Consider the following 18,790-nt stretch of genomic DNA (forward strand, 5'->3'; position numbering starts at 1 on the left):
AATGTCCAAGCATGGTTTTGCATTCAAAGAAGACTTCCTGAGCCTTCGAATTTTTTAAAAAAATTTCTTTCATAAATTTATTATCAAATGAATTCCAAGAAAATAACCCCTGTGCTCTTACCTCACATAGCCATTCCCCTAACTATAAACCTCAGTTCAGCTGATTTGATTTCATTCCATGCCTTCACATCCAAAAACCTTCATTAGACCAAGATCGTGACCACTTGTCTCTTTAACCTAATCTATGTTTCATCCAAACTAAAATGAAGTTTTCAGCCACTTCTATTAGCCAATGCTGACTCAGTAACGCAGGCCCCTGGTATTTTACATGGGTGAATAGGAGAACAGCACAACTCTTTGTGCTTAGTTTATTTATTGAAAAAAGTGTCATCAACCTAGACACTATACATTAAATAGAGTATAATCATGCACAAAAACATGTAATGCATGTTAACTAGGGATAGAGAGCTACTCTAGAGCTAACACATTCGTGAAAATAATGCCTGCCTCTTTGTAGGGTTTTTCATTTACACTTTTTAATTATCCCATTTTAGAAAATTATGTGCATATACTTACTATTATCCTTACAGTGGATTAGGGCAGTCAATGAAGACAGGTGAATCTTATCCTACCCGGCAACACGCAGCCACTGATATTGTAGTTTGTGGAATGATGAACTATTTAAACCCTTCTTAGTTAAAGATGAGCTTCAGCTGTGCAGATGAATAATCAGACTATTGTTGAGAGACTGGGTTTCTTTAGCAGGTGTACAAACACACAGGCTTGTGGCCTTCGCTTTTCAAAAGTAGTCGATGGCAATTACAATCAGAGTGAGGATGTGTCACTCCAAATTTGTGAGCTGTTATTCATCAATACTTGAAATAGGAAACATTAGATTATTCTGCAAGATGCTGAATGTTCCTGTTGATTGAAACTATTTAATGATGTCAAATCAAGGCTTTTCTCTATGCTGAACAAAACCTGTTCAATTTCTCTTTTATTGTTGTCACAACTGCAACAAAAATAAGCACTTCCTGTGCAAAAGGCCCCATTAATACCTCCAAAGGCGAGAATTTGGTTTGCAAACTACCATGATTTGTGAACTAAAAGTCTCAAGGGTACTTATATAATTTTCAAACAGTATCAGGCACCTGAGAACCAAAATTTCAATGGCATGTAGTCAAAATTTTAGGTAAAATGAGATCTTTAAGAAGCAGCCTCACATCAAATATACATTGTTTAAATATGTGACTGTAAAAGCCACATTTTAAAAAAGGTTATAATTCTGTTGCATGCCAATGTCATTTCTGCTCTTATGACATTAACATTCCCTCTAATGTATTACCCCAGTCCTCCATACTGAGCATGTCATTGCCAGACACTGGCTTCTTTACCTTTGCAAAAAATGCCACAGAACCAACCCATGCACTGGCAGATGTCTTTCTCATTCCACACCTACCTTCAGGACAAAAGCTGTATGAGAAGCATTTGTTGGACAAGCCAGCTGGCAAAATCAGGTGTGAGGGAAGTGGAATGGACTGGAGGGTCTGTTTTGGAGGGAAGTCCCCTTGCAACTCTGCTCTTTATGGCTTATACATCTTCCACAGGAGTACAAAGTTCTTAAGGCATAATCCTGTCTGTGGCCATTTAGGGGGTTCTGGCTTCATCTATGCATGGAGCACATTGTATAAATGAAAGTCAAGCTTGTGAGAGACTGTTTCTGCTCCCTGGCTGGATGACTGAAGTTTTATGATTAGATTGGCAATCACATGCAGTATAAATAACAAATACCTCTCCAGATGCATATTGAGCTCTGCATGTATTTGTGCAATCAAAACACAATAGTGAGAAAAGAAAAATCAATAAAAGCTTAGGAACAAAGAAAAACCTGGGCTACAAATAAACAGAACCGTTGCTGCACTGATAGATCTTTTCCAGCAGGTGGAATCTTGCTATTACACTGTATCCAAAATACAGCAAGAATTGTTTTGTGTGCTGACACCTGGGCTGTCTATGCTGCACATAACTTCTGTGCAGGCTCAGATGAAATTAGGAACATGACTTCACTGCAGAAAATAGGAATAATATTTGTTGGCTTATAGAATGAATGAATGGTGATTTAACAGCAGATTCAAAATGCCAGCAGTGAAATATTGGTGTATTTAGAGTTGGCCTATTTAGCAATTTAACTGACAGCTGGTGATTAATAGAGATATAAAACTTTGAAACTACTTTTTCTTGAAATAAAAAGTTTATAGTAGTTTATGTTCCAGTTTTTCATTGTTTTCTGAAATGAAAAATTTCTAGAAGCTGAAGAGCATGAATGGGAATGCTGAAATACAGCAGCTTTCAAAGCTTTCAGAATAGCCATGATGAGAAGAAAGTTGGTTTAGGCTTTAATTGAATTGATAGTAATGGTGTGGGACAAATGTTTTGATTTGTTATTCACCATATTTTTGAAAACTGAATGACAGATTCAAGTGCACTTTTAAAAGTTAATTACCTGTTTTCTCCATTGTGCTGTATTATATTTGTATTTTCCCTGGTTACTAATGCAGTTTTGTAATTGAGCCACTGGGTCCCTTATTCAAATCACTATTTTCAATTATTGATACATAAAGCAATCAAATAAGATGTTTCAGCAATAAATTAGCATCATATTAGAGGGGAAAAAATCTGAACATATTCACTAATGTTATTACTTGATGACTCACCAACATGACTTCAATCTGCACAATTATGATTGTTGTACTAATCAGGTTTTCCAGCAGTTTGCAGGCAAGTTCAACAACAAAGGTGCCTAAACAGTCTGAGGCAAAAATAGCTTTCCTTTAATGATCCAGTCCAATGCTCATCTAGGCAAGAGGACACTTCATTACCATTTGCACAGGCAATAGATCACATCTTTACTAATAGATTTGAAGGAGGGAGAAACCATCTTTTTCCTGGTCACTGAAAGAACTTCCAATGATGGACAAGAAGGACTGTTTAAATCTGTGATAAGTAACAAGATCAACTGAAAATAAAGCAAAACTACTAGGCTGGAGATTTGATGACTTGAATGTAGCCTTTTCAAACTTGCCCTAAAACATCAGCATTAAGGGAACTAAACTGATAAACATGCAGAACCAGGTTATTGACTGGTTTGCCCTATACATGCACACAGTAATAGGAGTAATAGGAGATGGGCAGACAGGCTCTGACCCCAGAGGAGCAGACAAAACAGTAGAGCTCAGCTAAGCTGGAATAAAAGGGGAAAATGGGCCAGAGCCTTTCAGTGTTGCAGGTACTGGTGGATCACAGTACCCTGCTGCTGCTGGGTACCAGCAGTGAGGGCTCACACACAACACTCTTCATGGCCTTTATCTGCTTGCTAAGACAAAACCCTTGAAAAAGCATTTGCTGTATGTGATAAAACAATCTAAGATCATGTGCTCTCTCATGTCAAAGTCTCAGAAGGATGATACATCAGGGCATTATGTACTGGGACTTGCACTAAAAATGAGCCCCCATGAAATATGCAGATCTTTGCAGTGTGTTTTGTTCCTCATGCCGTCTATTCCCTCTCCTATGAAACTGCTTTGCTGTCATTAGTGGTGATGTGAAATGCAGAGATTCCACATTTAGCACACAGCCACTCCACCTTGGAAGGGAGAGAGCAGCTGGGAGCTGAGTGCCCTGATCTGTCCAGGACCTTCATGCAGCTGCAGCCTTGGCAGGTTGGCACTGTTACAGCCACTGTAAGATGTAACATTCGGATCTGCTTGTTCCAAATCAGATGTTAATCTTTTCTCCCCACGCTTTTCAATCATAAATAATTATCTATGAAAAAACAAGTTCGGTATGAGATTTCTCTCACCTTTCTACAGTGTAATGCTTTTACATTGTCTTTTGGTTTTCTGCTCCCTCTTCTACTCTTCCAACTGCTGCTTGGCAACACAGATTGTTGTGCAAAATATGAGCTCCTGAAGATTGTTCACTTCAATAAAACTTTAACCAGAGGCAAGCATGCAAAGTAATTGAAATGTGATGTTTCAAAAGCAGAAGTGTGGGTTTTTCATTATGAAAGATTCTATCTTAGCAGAGACAACACGGCTTTTGCTCAAGTGGACCAAGTAAAGCATATGCAAGAACTTGCAAGATTAAACCTTTGCCTTTGTGGGGACTGTTGTAACATCTCCATTGGGAAAGGAAACTACTGTTTGCCTTACACACTAGCTCCTAAACACTGTCCAGTACCCCGGATGGTATGGCATGAACTAATGCACACTGTTTAATACTAAGCAAAGGAGGGTGTAGAGGACATTAGTTACTTGCTAAAAATTAGGACACATAAACAATCTCCTGCATATGCACGGCAATTTAGTATGGCCTGGGGAAATTTCCATCACTGTTTGAGAATGCAAAATGGGTTGTTTTCACAGAGTCTTCACTACTCCTTCTGTGATACAAGGTTTTTCCCTTTGCATAACCAGCTTTTTTTTTCTGAGAAATCACTTTTTTAATGCATCTAATGAATGTCTTTTCCAGAAAAATCCTGGGTTTCCACTGGTACTTCTTTTCATTATATCATTTGCCTTTCAAATAGAGCTGGCATTAAAAAAATAACCAGGCTTCATATGGGATAAAATAGCCAAGAGCTTTTTTTCTTAGATTTTTCCTTTTTTTTTCCCCATATATTCTCCTCTCTTCAATTCATTCCCCATTTTGTTTTTCACAGACTGTATTTTTCACATTCTCAAATTATCTTATATTTTCCTTTTGATGTTTTTTGTATTGTTGCCCTGGGCTTTATAGTACAGTGTGTGCTAACTAGACCCCAAGTAGGTGAATTATACTCTCCAGGTTAGTTGGAGTTGTGAGAGAGTTTCTAGCAGAGTCTCTCTCTCTCTTACCTCTCTCTCTTTTTATTAATCTTTGATAACCCTCTTTTTGATCTGCACGCTATACCCTTCTAATTTACGGATGCTTTTAAACCTCAGGCATGGGATTACTTCATTTGATTCATTGAAGACCACGAGCAGTTCAAATTAACCTTTTGCTTCCTTGGGAAAAAAAAAATTTACTTTGGGGATTTGGTTCACCTGTTGAGAAGGAAGCTGTCTCTTCTTATTTACTGAGATTGCCTCAGTACCATGGAGATGACTCACGCATACTCTGAAGGGTTTAGATGGCACCATAAATTCACTGCTGGACACAATGGACCCAGTCCAGAGCAAACTGAGGTCAAAAAAATCATTCCTGTTGACTCCAATGCCAAACCTACATTATACTGAGTGCACTTTGTTCCCACAGAAATTAATGGAAATGGTGTTTGGTATATCAAAGAACCATCTAAAGGTGACACTGTGTTTGTCTACTAAAAACAACTGGATGAAGTGACATCATCATAACACCAACAATTATATCCTCTGAACTTTCCATATCTGTTTACCATCATTTTTTTTTAAAAAGGTGTCCTGAAAGAAATGTGATCAGTGACCAAAGAGTGTGTTAAGCCCTGTTTTTCTGTCAGCCCACTGAGCAGGCACAAAGTTTGCAAATACCTCAGTAAAATGAGCGGAGGAATAACTCACTAAAGGAAAAAGACATAGAGACCACTTGAAAGGAAAGCTTGCCTGGTAAAGGTAAGGTAAAGATCTACAGGACTGATCAGTATGAACTTCTAAGAGTGCAAGGGACTACTTTGTTGGAGTCTGCAGAAAAGAGCTAAGGAAAGCATTCACACAAATATCACCAAAAAGCTGAAAGAGTTATCCTGTGAGAAAAACAAATATGATGACTCCATTTCCTGATACCTACATCAGAACTGGAGTGCAAACTCTCAAGCACTGGATGTGGTTGCTGTTTTTGAGAAACAGCTAGATCAGAGGTTTTTCATCCCTGTTTCTGTTTGTCACACCATAGTGCTGAGAAAATAAAGTAAGGCAAGGGGTGAAAGAAGAACAAACAAAGAATTTTGTTTCTGCTTTTCTAAGCACTTTACAAACAAGAACATGGTAATTAGAAAATGAACCCAAAAACTGGGTCAGTATTCATGTAACACGACTTTCTTTCTTCACGAGTTTCTCCTCTGTACCCCTCAGCATTCAGACACAAATCTGACTCTTTAAATCTGGTCCACAACCTTGTTCTACTTGCTTGACTGCAAGCTCCTTTACATACCTTGATTGTATTCTAAAACTGCCCATGTGCATACCATTTTACAAGCTGCAGGAAAAGCCACGAACCTAGGAGGGCAACAGCACTTTATAAGGGTTTAATACAATACCACACTGTGTGTACCCAGCAGGGCAGAGCAGGGCGGTAGCAGAAGCCCTTTTTATTAAAGTGTTTCCACTCAGACCATCCATTTTCTGCCTCCAATAGCACAGGTTGCCACAATATAAAAAAAAATCTGAAAAAAGCATAAGAAATGTCAGGATGAATGTTGTCTTTTCATCTTCACAGAACCTGCTTCCTGGCATTAAATTTGAGCATTATACCCTGCATGGCTTATCCTACTTCCTTGCTGTAGCCTGTCTGCCTCTTTACCTCTTAATGAATCAGGACTCAATAAAACCTGGCTAAGTCCATTATACTTGTTCACTTGTAGCAGTTGACAACACACAGGGAATACCTTAACCCAGGGTTTATTGTGCTGAGTCATGGTGCAGATTAGTAGTTCATACAAAACTATATATGATGTTCAAGTTATCTCATTTGAACATCATTGTCTTGCTTTTGATCCCCCAGTGTGAGGGCGTTCTGCACCAGGAGGTCCCAGTAGGTTTTGACTGCACTAAGAAAGCCTCCCAGGCTTTGTGAAGGACAATTCAGAATGCTATTTATTAGAGCTAGTGTTATAAGAAGAAATTAACATAGATAATTTTATGTTCCTTTAGATAGTAGGAACTGTGAGAGGTTTAATGTCCAAGGGGCCTCTCTCTGATCTACATGTAGCACACTCTGTCCACAGAAGAGATTCCACCCTTTGTCGTTCAACTTATGTGACTTTTCTTACAAGGAAACAACTCTATTCATCTTTTCCACTGACAAACAACAAGGATGTTCACATGGCAACTTCTTGCTGTGCTCCTAGATAAAGGCCAGGCCGTGCAGGTGAGGCAGTGGTGGGACCCAGTGGGACCTACCACAGACTCCTCTGTTAGGCTGAGTTCGCTGTGTTTATCCTGCAGCCGAGAGGTTTGTGCCGCACAACACAGGCCTGAAGGTCACACTGCATGTGCAGCACAGCAGAGCACAGCAGCACTGGCAATTTATACACTGTGGTTTCATTCACATTGACAAGGAAGTCTTGGGATCAAAGCGTTTTTTCCTGGAATTGCATTGACTCTTTTCACATAGAAAGCTATCTGGGACACATAACCAAGCTTCTTCTTCCCTTTCTTCCTCCTCCTTTGTTTCTCTGCATAAATCAGCCTTCTCAAGTTCTTCAGGAAATAACTCAAAGTGATGAAGGGACCAAAGAAAGACCAGTAACTGGTGACACCAAAATCCACAGTAGCACCTGGACCTGCACTAGCAGCAAAATGTGCACGATGTATAGGCATCACCGAGCCAATGCAGAAAACATGGCTGAATTCATCAGCCTAGAGTGAAGGAAACTCACTGTGCTGCGGCACTGGTGGAAGATTTTGCTTCAAGGTCAGGCAATCCCACAAGTTCCAGTGTTTTTTAGGAAGTAAATGTCTATAACATACACGTACAGTCCTAGTTTTATGCTACTCTTCTTTATCTCCCCACCAGCCTACTTGGAATAACTAGTGTGACGAGACATATGAATGGATTATACACAGCCTTTAACTGGCAAACACTTGACTGCAACAAAAAGCATAAAATTTCAGCACAGTGTAGAATGGATATAGGAAGAAAAAGGAAAAGAAGGAGAAAGAGTGAAGTATCAGGATAGATTGTTCTGCTCTGCATAATTCAAGTGACTATAGAAGAAGACTATAGTCACCCTTGCTACCTAGAGTAACTCTTTAATATGCATGCAGCTAGAAAAATCAAGCTTCAAGCCAGTGCAGTTAAAGACAGAGCAGAGTTGAGATTGTCTCAGTATTCACAGTCAGATACGTTAAAAGAAGATGTATGAGTGTTTATTTGTTCCTTGCAATGATATACTGCCAGATGTCCAGTATAAAAGTGTTTAGTCGTGGCTGACCTCTCTTACAAAATACTACATGGCTATGGGTTATAGGTTAGCTGTGGTTCACCCTTGTGAGTCATGGCTTCATTCATTTTTGATGAGCAACTGCTGTCTTTTCAAAAATTACTTCAGGAAATGGCAGAACACTGTCTCTCCTACAATCAGTGCAAGAAGATAGTGATGTCAGTCATGTGTAGTCCTATTTTACAGTAAATAGACCAGAAAATAGGAAAGAATAACATGAATGTTTCCATGTGCAAACATAGAAAACTTCTCTTCACAGAATCATGGTTACATTACAAGGGAAATCAAGGCCAAATGCCAAAATCACATAATTCTTTGAAATCCTCAGTAATCCAATATTAACACTTCCTTAGTACAGTGTGACATTATATACAAGCCCCAGCAGGAGAGACAAAACAGCAAGACAGTAAGCAGTGAGCAGAACTGCCTTTATTGTCCACCTAAATTACATTTAGCAATGAACAAGTTAAATTGTCTCTGTTTGACTTCACTAGCAGTGTGCCTCAGTACAAGCACAAGTGCAAGCTGAACAAAAAATGGACTTTGTTGCATTATTTACAGCTCTTAGTACAAGTCGCTTTGCGTGAGCACTTATTAATTGCCTGCAAAATCAGCGAAATATGTTCCGTGTGTGTCAGCTCAGCATATATTGAACATAATTGCACATTTGAGCCACACGGTTGTTTATGTCACTTTGTAATCATGCTAATAATTACCGAACAACCAAGTAATTCAATGAACAGTAAATGTAACATTTAATTACTTTATTAATTTCCACATAACACGGAAGAAGGAAAATAACCAGCTCAATCTATAATTTCACTGTGCTTGCAAACCCTATCTTTATGCAGATATATGGGAGAAATTATCAAAACACAACACAGGAGATGCACAAACATAACTCAGTGTTTGCTTGATGTTTTTCATGTTGGCATCTCTCCTGCGTGGAGCTTTGAAAATTTATCCTATAACGTCAGGCAACTTCAAGGCATCCTGAACTTCGAAAATTAAAAGGAAAAGAAAAAAATAAATAAATTCTGCACTGAGATACAAATTCCACCTTCTGTCAGGAACTTACTGATTAGAAAACTCTTTATAGGTTAAGCCAACCATTACATTTTTATGTTGCTATATATTTCACAACATAAAAAATAAAATATTTTCTCCATAAAACCTTTCAAAACCGTAAATACTAGCACACTCCACAGCTCCAGACGAAGATGCAATTTATTATTTATCTGTTTTTATATTCTGCTATGGTATCTTTTCCTTTTATAAGCCTGGCAAGTTTCCCACAGAAGTTTCTTCATCAGCAGTTATTTTGAACTATAGTCCTTCATAGTCCATGCTGGTCATATGCTGAACCAGACCTAAAGAACTAAGTAATTTTTAGCAGCAATGTGTCTTGGTTGTGTTGGGAGACACAACAAAACCTCTGCAGTTAATGAGCATTAAGAATGCCTTTTAAAATTCAGATGCATCATTCTGAACCACACCTGAACTCATGCTGAGCGTGATTTTTTCCCAAGTATTTCTGCACTGATGCTGTGTTTGGAAAACATGTCCAAGACAAAACTCAAGTTTTCAGTGACAAATTGTGCAAGACAGTTGCATCCACTCTCAGAGAAGAGCATAAAATCCTGAACCCAAATTTCTCTGTCTAGAACCTCTCTCATCTAGAACATGAGCCAAAGAATGGGCTATTTTTATGGGCGACCAGGAGAAATATGTTTGAAATCTATGCTAACATGGAAATATAGATGTAGCCTCTAATGTACATAAGGCTATTTCTCCTAGAAAGTACCATGGATGTACCTGAGTATTACCAGAAGATTACACCTTCCCTGGGAAGCAAGGACTGCCATCTCTGATCAGACTATTAGGCAGAAATAACTCTTTTGCAGTGCTACCACATGATGTGTTTCATTTTCAGTGACAATGGCAAAAGGTCCAGGCCAGCTCTCACAGAAAAGATGCTGTAATGGTCAAAGAACTCAACCAAATCTTCATTTGTATTAACCTGCAAGGAATCAGGAAAAAAGTGATAATTTGTGCTTTTTTGAAATTGCACAATGATGTGATCTTTTATTGAGGTTGCTGTTTAATAATAGGGCAAATGGGAAGGGGTTAGTACCTCTTAAATTACAGGTTAGACCTACTATGTAGATAACATACCTCAGATCAGAGCTGAACCTCACCTGCGTCTACATCAGAAAAATCATACAAGATGAGCCTGGAACCAATCTCCTCCCAAAATAATTTTTAACTTATCTGTTCATTTAAAAAAATTGTTTTAACTTATTTTACAATTTTTCTACATTTTCAGACATTCCTTGACAACTGACCACCTGTACGGCTTACCAATAGATAGAAGAAGAAAATAGAACAAGAAAATAGTGAACTGAATTAGTATAAAAAAGGATTTAGTGCAAAATGCAATTGCTTTGCTCTGTCCTTGATGTTTAATACTCATATCTTTCAGTTCATCTACTTTATTTATTATACTTTCACCTTATCCTTCATATTTACTCTCACACACAGAAATTCTTAGTTTAGAGAATAAATATAGGACAATGAAAAGGGTTATGAGCATAAAAAATGCATTAGAGAAAAATGTAAATGCTCAGATTTTCCTTGATATTTAATACTCAGATCTCTCAATTCATCCACCGTATTTATTAGACCTTTATCTTATCCCTCACCACTGCTTTGACAGTAAAAATTTCTTGTTCACCAAGAGGTACTATTTGTGTTGAGTACTGAACAGCAATCCTGCTGCAATTGCCAGACTTACCACGGGGTTTGTAGCTGGAGACCCTGCTTCTGAGAGAAGAATCTGAGAAGTTTTGAGTAAAGTCGTTGATGCAGAAGCTGATATAACATCGGTTTGTCCTTGTAGTTAGAGAGGAATTAGTCATTTCTATTTGAAAGTGTCGCACTGGGAGCTCTACATGCATGTTAGTATTGCTACCAGCGAGGGTCTGTGGCTGTTTTCACCTCTAACCTCGTCAAAGAAAGTGATAGATCTCTATTCCCAACCGCATTAGGTATTATAAAACTGAGATGTAAGTCAACCTGACTTCAGAGAACATGTTGAGTGATCAGTTGGTATCAGTTTTTTTACTACAATTTTTTAAATGTACAACTGCAAAACCAATTTTTTTTCCATCAAGTTAATAATTAGTGTGATATATAGGTGGATGAAGTTTGAACAAGTCAATTGACAGCTACAAATGAGGGTGGAGTTGTGCTGGTCACAGCTGTCCTAACAATCTACACCTTCCACCACTGTTGGGAGTAATTAGGATTTTGGACAGTCCAACACTCATTGGACTGACTTTAGTTTTTAAGAGCTAATTTTCAAAGTTCTTTGATAATGTATCTAAAGATGCTTCACTACCGATCTAGAACCAAAGCTGAAACAAATATCTCGCTAGTTTCCCAAAAGAGAGAACAAGAAGGGTCTCTAGAACCGAGACAGTTTATAATAAATACTGCTATTTAAAAAAATAAGAAGTGAAAAAGAAGAAGTAACGAAAAGATAATAATTTGACGAAGACAGGGTGTTGAAATGTTGATAAAAATCTAACTTACATAATACAAAGACAAATGCAAAGGATTAAAATACCATATAATTTTGAAACCATTACAATATGCCTGAGTGATTCTTTATTAGGGAGTCTCAAAAAAGCATGTAATTTCGTCTTCCACAAAAGCTGTAATCTCTCTGCTGGGTGTGTTAAAAATGGTATTTCAACCTCCCCTGTGAAAGTCTGATTTGGGGAGTTTCTGTCAGGCTGCTCTCATTACTTTAATGCATTTTGTGTATATTCTAATAACATAAATGTTTTAATGCATTTCTTCTCAGATCAGTCTGGACAGCTATCTCTAAATCACTGTTGTGTAACGATAGGTAAAGAAGTAGTAATTGGATCAATGGGAACTGTTGGCAATGAAGAAGCATTTAAACTTTACTTTGTTCATTTCCCTTAGCAGAACTTGAAGTAATAGACTTCTGAAAACTACTCTTTATTATATTTTTTAGTTCTTGACTTTTAGAAAACATTTATGTGAGATAAATGAATTTGGAAATGAACATTAAGTGCAAGCTATAATGCATATTTCCCTCACAAATCACATGCAAACCATTTTTACAAAATGCAATTAGCCATGTACAATGATGGAAAGAGACTTACTTTTGAACAACAGGAAACTATCTTACTAAACCTGTCAAGAAATAGCCTCCAGAGAACATGGAGCTGGGGAAGAAAAACCTCACTGTTCTTTAAAGTCATGTTGATTTCCTAGAATTATTAGACCGAGAAATTTTGTTTGACATGTGGCATCATCACACTTTATACAAAAATTTGTAACTCAGTATCAGGAAGATAAAACTTTATCAGCTCTTGGAAAGACCACAAACCTGCAATTTTTTTCTCATCCAAGTCCAGTCCCCTCCACTAAGATAACTAGAATTACCACAGAGTAACAGACCATAGTGTTGGAAGTATGACTTGGGTCTAGAAAGCAAATCATTCAGCACAATGGCCATATAAGCAGTAAACCACTATCACTATTTGGAAGCAAATATCACCAATGTAAGGGTCTCTCTAATGTCTTATACTCTTACATATAAAGGTGATGTCAACCTGACAATATTTAACCTCTGTCTTGCATACATAATTGAAGGAATAAAAATAAATTAATTCATTTAAGAGGGATATCTTGAAGTTCCATTATAATCGTTCACATGCCATTTTACTTTCATGGGCATACTCTACTTCTGTAAGCATACTATCATTCTAATGAAGTAAATAGCTTATTCATTAGAGAAAAATAAAAGGTTGAAGCTTTTAGAGTTCAGCTGAGCATAATTTACTGACAGTAGCAAGAAAAAGGTCAAATTTCCTACATAGGCAGAACCATCAGGCAATTACTTAATGGTATATCAAATAATAACACCACAAAACAACAGAAAAGTTTACAAGTTTTTGTATATTAGCTAAAACCCTTAAACTGGGTTGGAGATGTGTGAAGATACAGTTACTGAGTTCAACACTCAGTCATTTCAGAAGCTCCCTGTTCCAATAGCCACTACTTTCAGTAGCAATTGAATTATTATACAAATTGAATACTTGGATCAGGATTTAGTCCACTGAATGGAAGATGCTCCTCCTTTTAGTGGTTTTTACTACTTACCTATGTATCCTCGAGTGCTCCCTGAAAGGTTCTTGAATGAATGCTGATCAATAACCATAAAAGGTTTTTAGAAGAGACAATTTAACACCAGCACTGCTGGCAGAGAAAGCCAACACACACCAAGTCCAGTGTTCAACCTGATCTAACCACAGTAATTAGACACTTACTGAGTCTTATGCACATGGCCTCTTGCTCGGTAGAAACAAGTTTAGCCTTTGGCTTGACCTCTGGCTAAAATCAATCTGAAACAGCTCACTTGTAATCTTCCTGAGGATTGTAATTTAATCCCACAGATCCATATTTCCTATCATTAGTGTTATGTTGTATAATTTACAGGAAATATCACTTTCTGAAGCTCTGTTGTTCTGACTTAAAGAGTTTTCTGATGTTCCCAGAGAAGTCTTTCTTTGCCTGGAGACTGGTAATAGGTTATGAAACAAGTGGCTTTTTGGATCCACTGTTTAGCTCTGAGGTTTTGCTCTTACAATTTGGCCAGATTTTCATTCACACCATTTATTAGGATGAGGAACTGGGGTTTGCTTCACTTGAAAATTGGTTTATCCAAGCAAAAAGCTGTGCTATGGGCTCAAAAGGACTCCTGACCAGTTCTCTCGGGCTAAATATACCAATCCTAGATGAGGAAGATCATTAGGGGATACCTGTTGAGCTAAAGAAGAGAAAAACTATCTGAAACCATAATCAACATCAATGAGACAAAATTAAGAGAAGGAAAAAAATTTTTCTCTGTTTGTGGCATTTATTGTTTTAGTAAAATACCAGGTATCAGGCCTGCAATGGCAAGTCTCAGGCTCAGCTGAAGGGGTCCAGTGTTTAAACTGCCAGGATAGTCTAGGAGATGCATAAGCACAGTCAGCTGCACAGGGAATCAGGTACCTTTAATATACAACTTAAGCAACTGAGCTATCGCCAGAAAATTATTTTGAAAACTAAGTAAAAGATTTTTAAAAAATAACCTGCAATGCAGACAGCAGCTCTGAAATGTAAGAAAATTATTGACTCATCCATGCCTACTGAAGATCAGGGCCTGATCTGCTCTGGGGCTGTTAAAAACACCTTTTCTAAATTACCACATATTTATGCATCTGGCCACTTTTTGACTCTGAGCTGCCTAAAATTTTTGAAAATGGAAACTAGTTCCCAAATTATTAATCATCCTTGAGTGAGCAAAGCTTTACTTTCCTATTCCTGAACACAAAGTACTGATGGATTTGCCTTTTTAACTGTGACCACTAACCCATTGGTTCTCTGTGCCAAATCAAGATAAAGTTACTGCAAGTCAATATGTTTTTTTCTGCCTGTTGTATTTTATAATTAGCCAAGGTTATGACTCCTTAATATGTGTGCTTTTATTTGTATAGCTCCCAACACAACAGGGAATCTGTAGACACTGCTGGTTCATTGGTACATTTTCATGTACCAATCCACAGGACAGAAATAATGCTTTTGGAGTTACATCACTTCTCTCTTCCATTTCTGATATGGATTGGAACAAATTCACTGAAGAGAAACTGAGCTCAGAGCAATAATCAGCAGAGCCAAGGGCCCTAAAAGCAGCAGATCAGACTGAAGAAAGTAGCCCATATAAAAGTTTTTATTTTCTTTTCTTGGAGAGAGGGGATTTTGTGGGTTTCTTTGGGTGTCACAGATGCTGGAGGTGAAGAGGAGGGGTAAGCAGAGAAGACCTTAGCAGCTTGCTTAAACTGCCCATGAAACTGCAGCCTTAACCTTTGCTGAGTGTTTAAAGGAAAAAGATGGAATATGGAAGAACAAAATATCCCAGAATCTTTCTGTGCACTTTCACAAGAAAGCATATGGGTGTATAGGTAAAATAATTTCTTTGTAATGTTTACAAAAATTTAAAAAAGGAGGACCATGTTTTCTATCAGCTTGCTAGGCAAAACATTTCTCCTTTAGCTATGGGTTAAACTGTATCTTTAGACACCTAGAGAAATTTTTTATCTTGCTGTATTTCACAAAAGGCTTAACTCTAAGGGTAACCAAACGTTACTGTCCTTGCAGAATAAAGACTGCAATTACATGAAATTTAAAGAGTCCTACTTGACCTTTAAAAACTGCACAGTTAACAAACATATTTATGACTGCAGACACATCCAAAAATCTAAACTTTGACTGTGATCACACTAAAAATCTTTTCTTTCTTTCTGTTCTAAATTGGGATAATGTTTAAGTATGTGTGGGAGCATTGCACAGATATAAAAACTTTGCCTGTTTTTTCAAGTGTTGATGAGTCCTGCTAGTAAGACATAAGCAACTAAGACTATCCATATGTAAGGCAACTGTCAGTGCTAGTTAAAAGAGAAAGTTGGGAGCTTGGATAGATCTTTCTAACAAAATTTGTCTGTCCTTCCTTAGTCAACAAACCTTCTTGTGGGGCATGTGGGGAAAAGAAAATTCCTGTATTAATTCCCTGACCATAAGCTCATTGAGTATGTGCTATTCTTTATGCATATTACCAAATATGTGTTAAAAACAGTGTCTCCTGGGACAAAGTCGTGGAATTGTCAAGGTCCAGTCCTTTGCAAATTGCAGCATTCAAACAGAACTTTGGAGCACAGACCTGCATGGAACAGTCACTCCTCTAAGTGTGTATTTTCAGTCTTCTCTTCTTGGGAATATGAAAGAATCTTTCTTCATACTTTGAAATGCTGACATTGGCATAAATCCAGGATGAAAATTGCAACACAAAAGGGAGATGTTTCATAAAGTTTTAAGTGATTGAAAACAGGGAGTTACAATGCTAACTACTTTTCAATGTTAATTATAGAAGCTGCTACCAGGCATATTCTATAAATACACACCCTCTTCTCTAGAAGTAACAAGAGTGTTTTCTGTGATCCTGTTATCACACTAAAACAGGAATTCCCATAATTTTGCATTGTTAGCTGTATTTTGATACAGAGATTTGCCTCGCATACAGAGCATTTACAATTCTGCATACCAGAAGAGGCTTCTTCTGTTCCTGACTGCATAATATATCTGAAGTAGAGTAATTATGGCAGTGTTTTATTTATTTGATTGGCAGAACTAGAACTAGTCATCTTTCTTGGACTGCTTACTCACAAAAGAACAAAATTTGGGAATCTGCACACATTTAAGTAAGATTTTCTGATTGAGCCTGGTTTCTTAATTTGATATGAAGAGGAAGCCAAGTTCTTCCCAGGTGCAAGGACCCAGGAGCAAAAGAAGATGAATACACAAAAATGGTACCTACATTAGTGCCAGACCACAGGCAGGGCTCTGAATTAACTACCTAGATAGAGTGAGTGTTCCTGTATTTCCTTCTCGTTTTGTTTGCAGCCTTGGGCAGTCACTCCAAGTAATCTGGGTGTGTTCACTCGTTGTGCACTGCTGTGGTAACGTTAGGGTGTGCTGTGGTAACAAAGATATGATGGCAACCTGTGATACTCACAATAAAGCTCCTCCTCGTGATCCCAGGAGCTGAAATGGCCAGTTCAGTCCCTGAATTCCACAAATGAGGAAAATAATGCTTTATTTGCTCTTGTTTTGTGTTTCCAAATTGTTTGAGTATAAGCATGGAGGAGTAGTTTTAGGAAAATAAAATTTTGATTGTATACTGGTAAGTCCAGTCTAAAAAGTATGAAAAAGAAATATTAAACTCTACAGCAGGACTTCATGCTGTAATCTTTGGTGAGACAGTCTGAGATGTTACTTAATAGCTATCTTATTTTATACCCTTAATAAAATCTGTGTAGTCTGTATGTTGAGTATATTATCATTTCTGCTTCTTCCTTCATACAATCCATTCAGTGTGATATATGTTCGTTGTAAATATCTTAATATCTTGCTACCAATGGAAAAACTTGCATAAGGGTGATTGATCTAAAAACTGATAAGCATTTCATCCTAGAGACATTTTTTGCCTTTCCCCATCGTAAAAATCTTATCTTTCCTTACAACAGTAAGTGCAGTGACTCCCATTGAGTTAGAGAACCCTATTTGAAAAAGTCATAATTAAATAGGTGGATTCTTCTCAGAGTGGACTCTAAAAATGTCAAGAGATATTTCTGATCAGCCCGTAATTGTTCTTTCACATATTTCCTATGTCAAACATTTATAACTAGCATAAAGCTCTTCTGTAGACAACTTTTGCCAGAACTAATATCACAGTTTTAAAGCACAATAGCATAAATGCAAGATATGTTTTTACTGTATACTCTAATCTTGCATAGCACAGAGGGGGGAAAAAATCAGTTTAAATTAATGTTATCTGATGGAAATATACTCACAGGTACACAAAAAGTAAAATTCAGCATGAATTATGTTCTTAAGCTTCTTTGCAGCCTTCAAAAGTTTTATTCTCAACATGGAACTCTTTTACTGGGAAAATGTTAATAGCAACACTCTCTGAGAAACTTGCAGCTCTGGGATGTTGGACACAACCTCCCTGGTGGGTATCAAAAAACTGATTAGAGATCAAAGCATGTGCATACACTTTAAGTTTAAATACTACTTGCAAACAAGGTTAATTGCTGTATCAGGCTTCTCATGAGGTGGGAGGCTAAACCAGAACTAAACTATCTTTGTTTCATGAAGGGTTCATTTTTTGAGGGATTTATTAGAATGTTGTTCTCATGCCACATACGAGACTAGTTTTCTGGTTAGGCATCCACAGCTGGTCATTTGTCAGATAGCTCCAAAGAAAGTACACTGCTTTAAACAAAGCAATGGTGGTTTGGTTTGGTTTGGTTTGGTTTTCACATAAGTGATTAAATATGGCTTAAAATTATTAGAACCCCCAAAAATTGGCATATTTGAAATGCCAGTGAAGGAATATTCAGATTGTATCATGGAGAACTTTCATGTTGTTCCTTCTCCCCTTTCTAACTATTATGCTTTTACATAAAGAATTTTGTGTGTTCCTTTTGTAAAGGGATTTAGTAGGGATGCATCTGATAGTATGTCTTACAAGGTATTTTCCAAGAAATTTTAGTTTTTGAGTATTTCCATTGGCTCATAAAAGTATGTGAAGATGATAGATTTATAGTTACTGTATACTACCAGAATAATCCCCAAAAACTATTTTAAATCAATGTCTGTTCTGATTTCTCCCTAATCAGACTTTTTTTCTTTAACTTCAGGCTGTAAATCCATGAAGAAAAACATTAGCAATTGCTCCCTGGACTTAATACAGTGCTTCAAAGAAGGAACATTTAATTCCCCTAAGTAGAGACATGATTCAAAGAAATCCTGTAAATGATGAGCTAAAAAGAAAGAAGCATTTAACTGTGCAGATATAACATGTTTCATTGTTCCAGTACCAAGAAATTGTGCTGTGCAATCTGGAGCTCCATCTCCTGGTACTTGTCAAATAACTAAAATAATTTCCAAGTGTCTCCTAATCTATACACAGCT

This window comes from Corapipo altera, unplaced genomic scaffold (assembly GCF_003945725.1).
Source record: "Corapipo altera isolate COAL_440 unplaced genomic scaffold, ASM394572v1 45, whole genome shotgun sequence".
Classification (NCBI taxonomy): Eukaryota; Metazoa; Chordata; class Aves; order Passeriformes; family Pipridae; genus Corapipo; species Corapipo altera.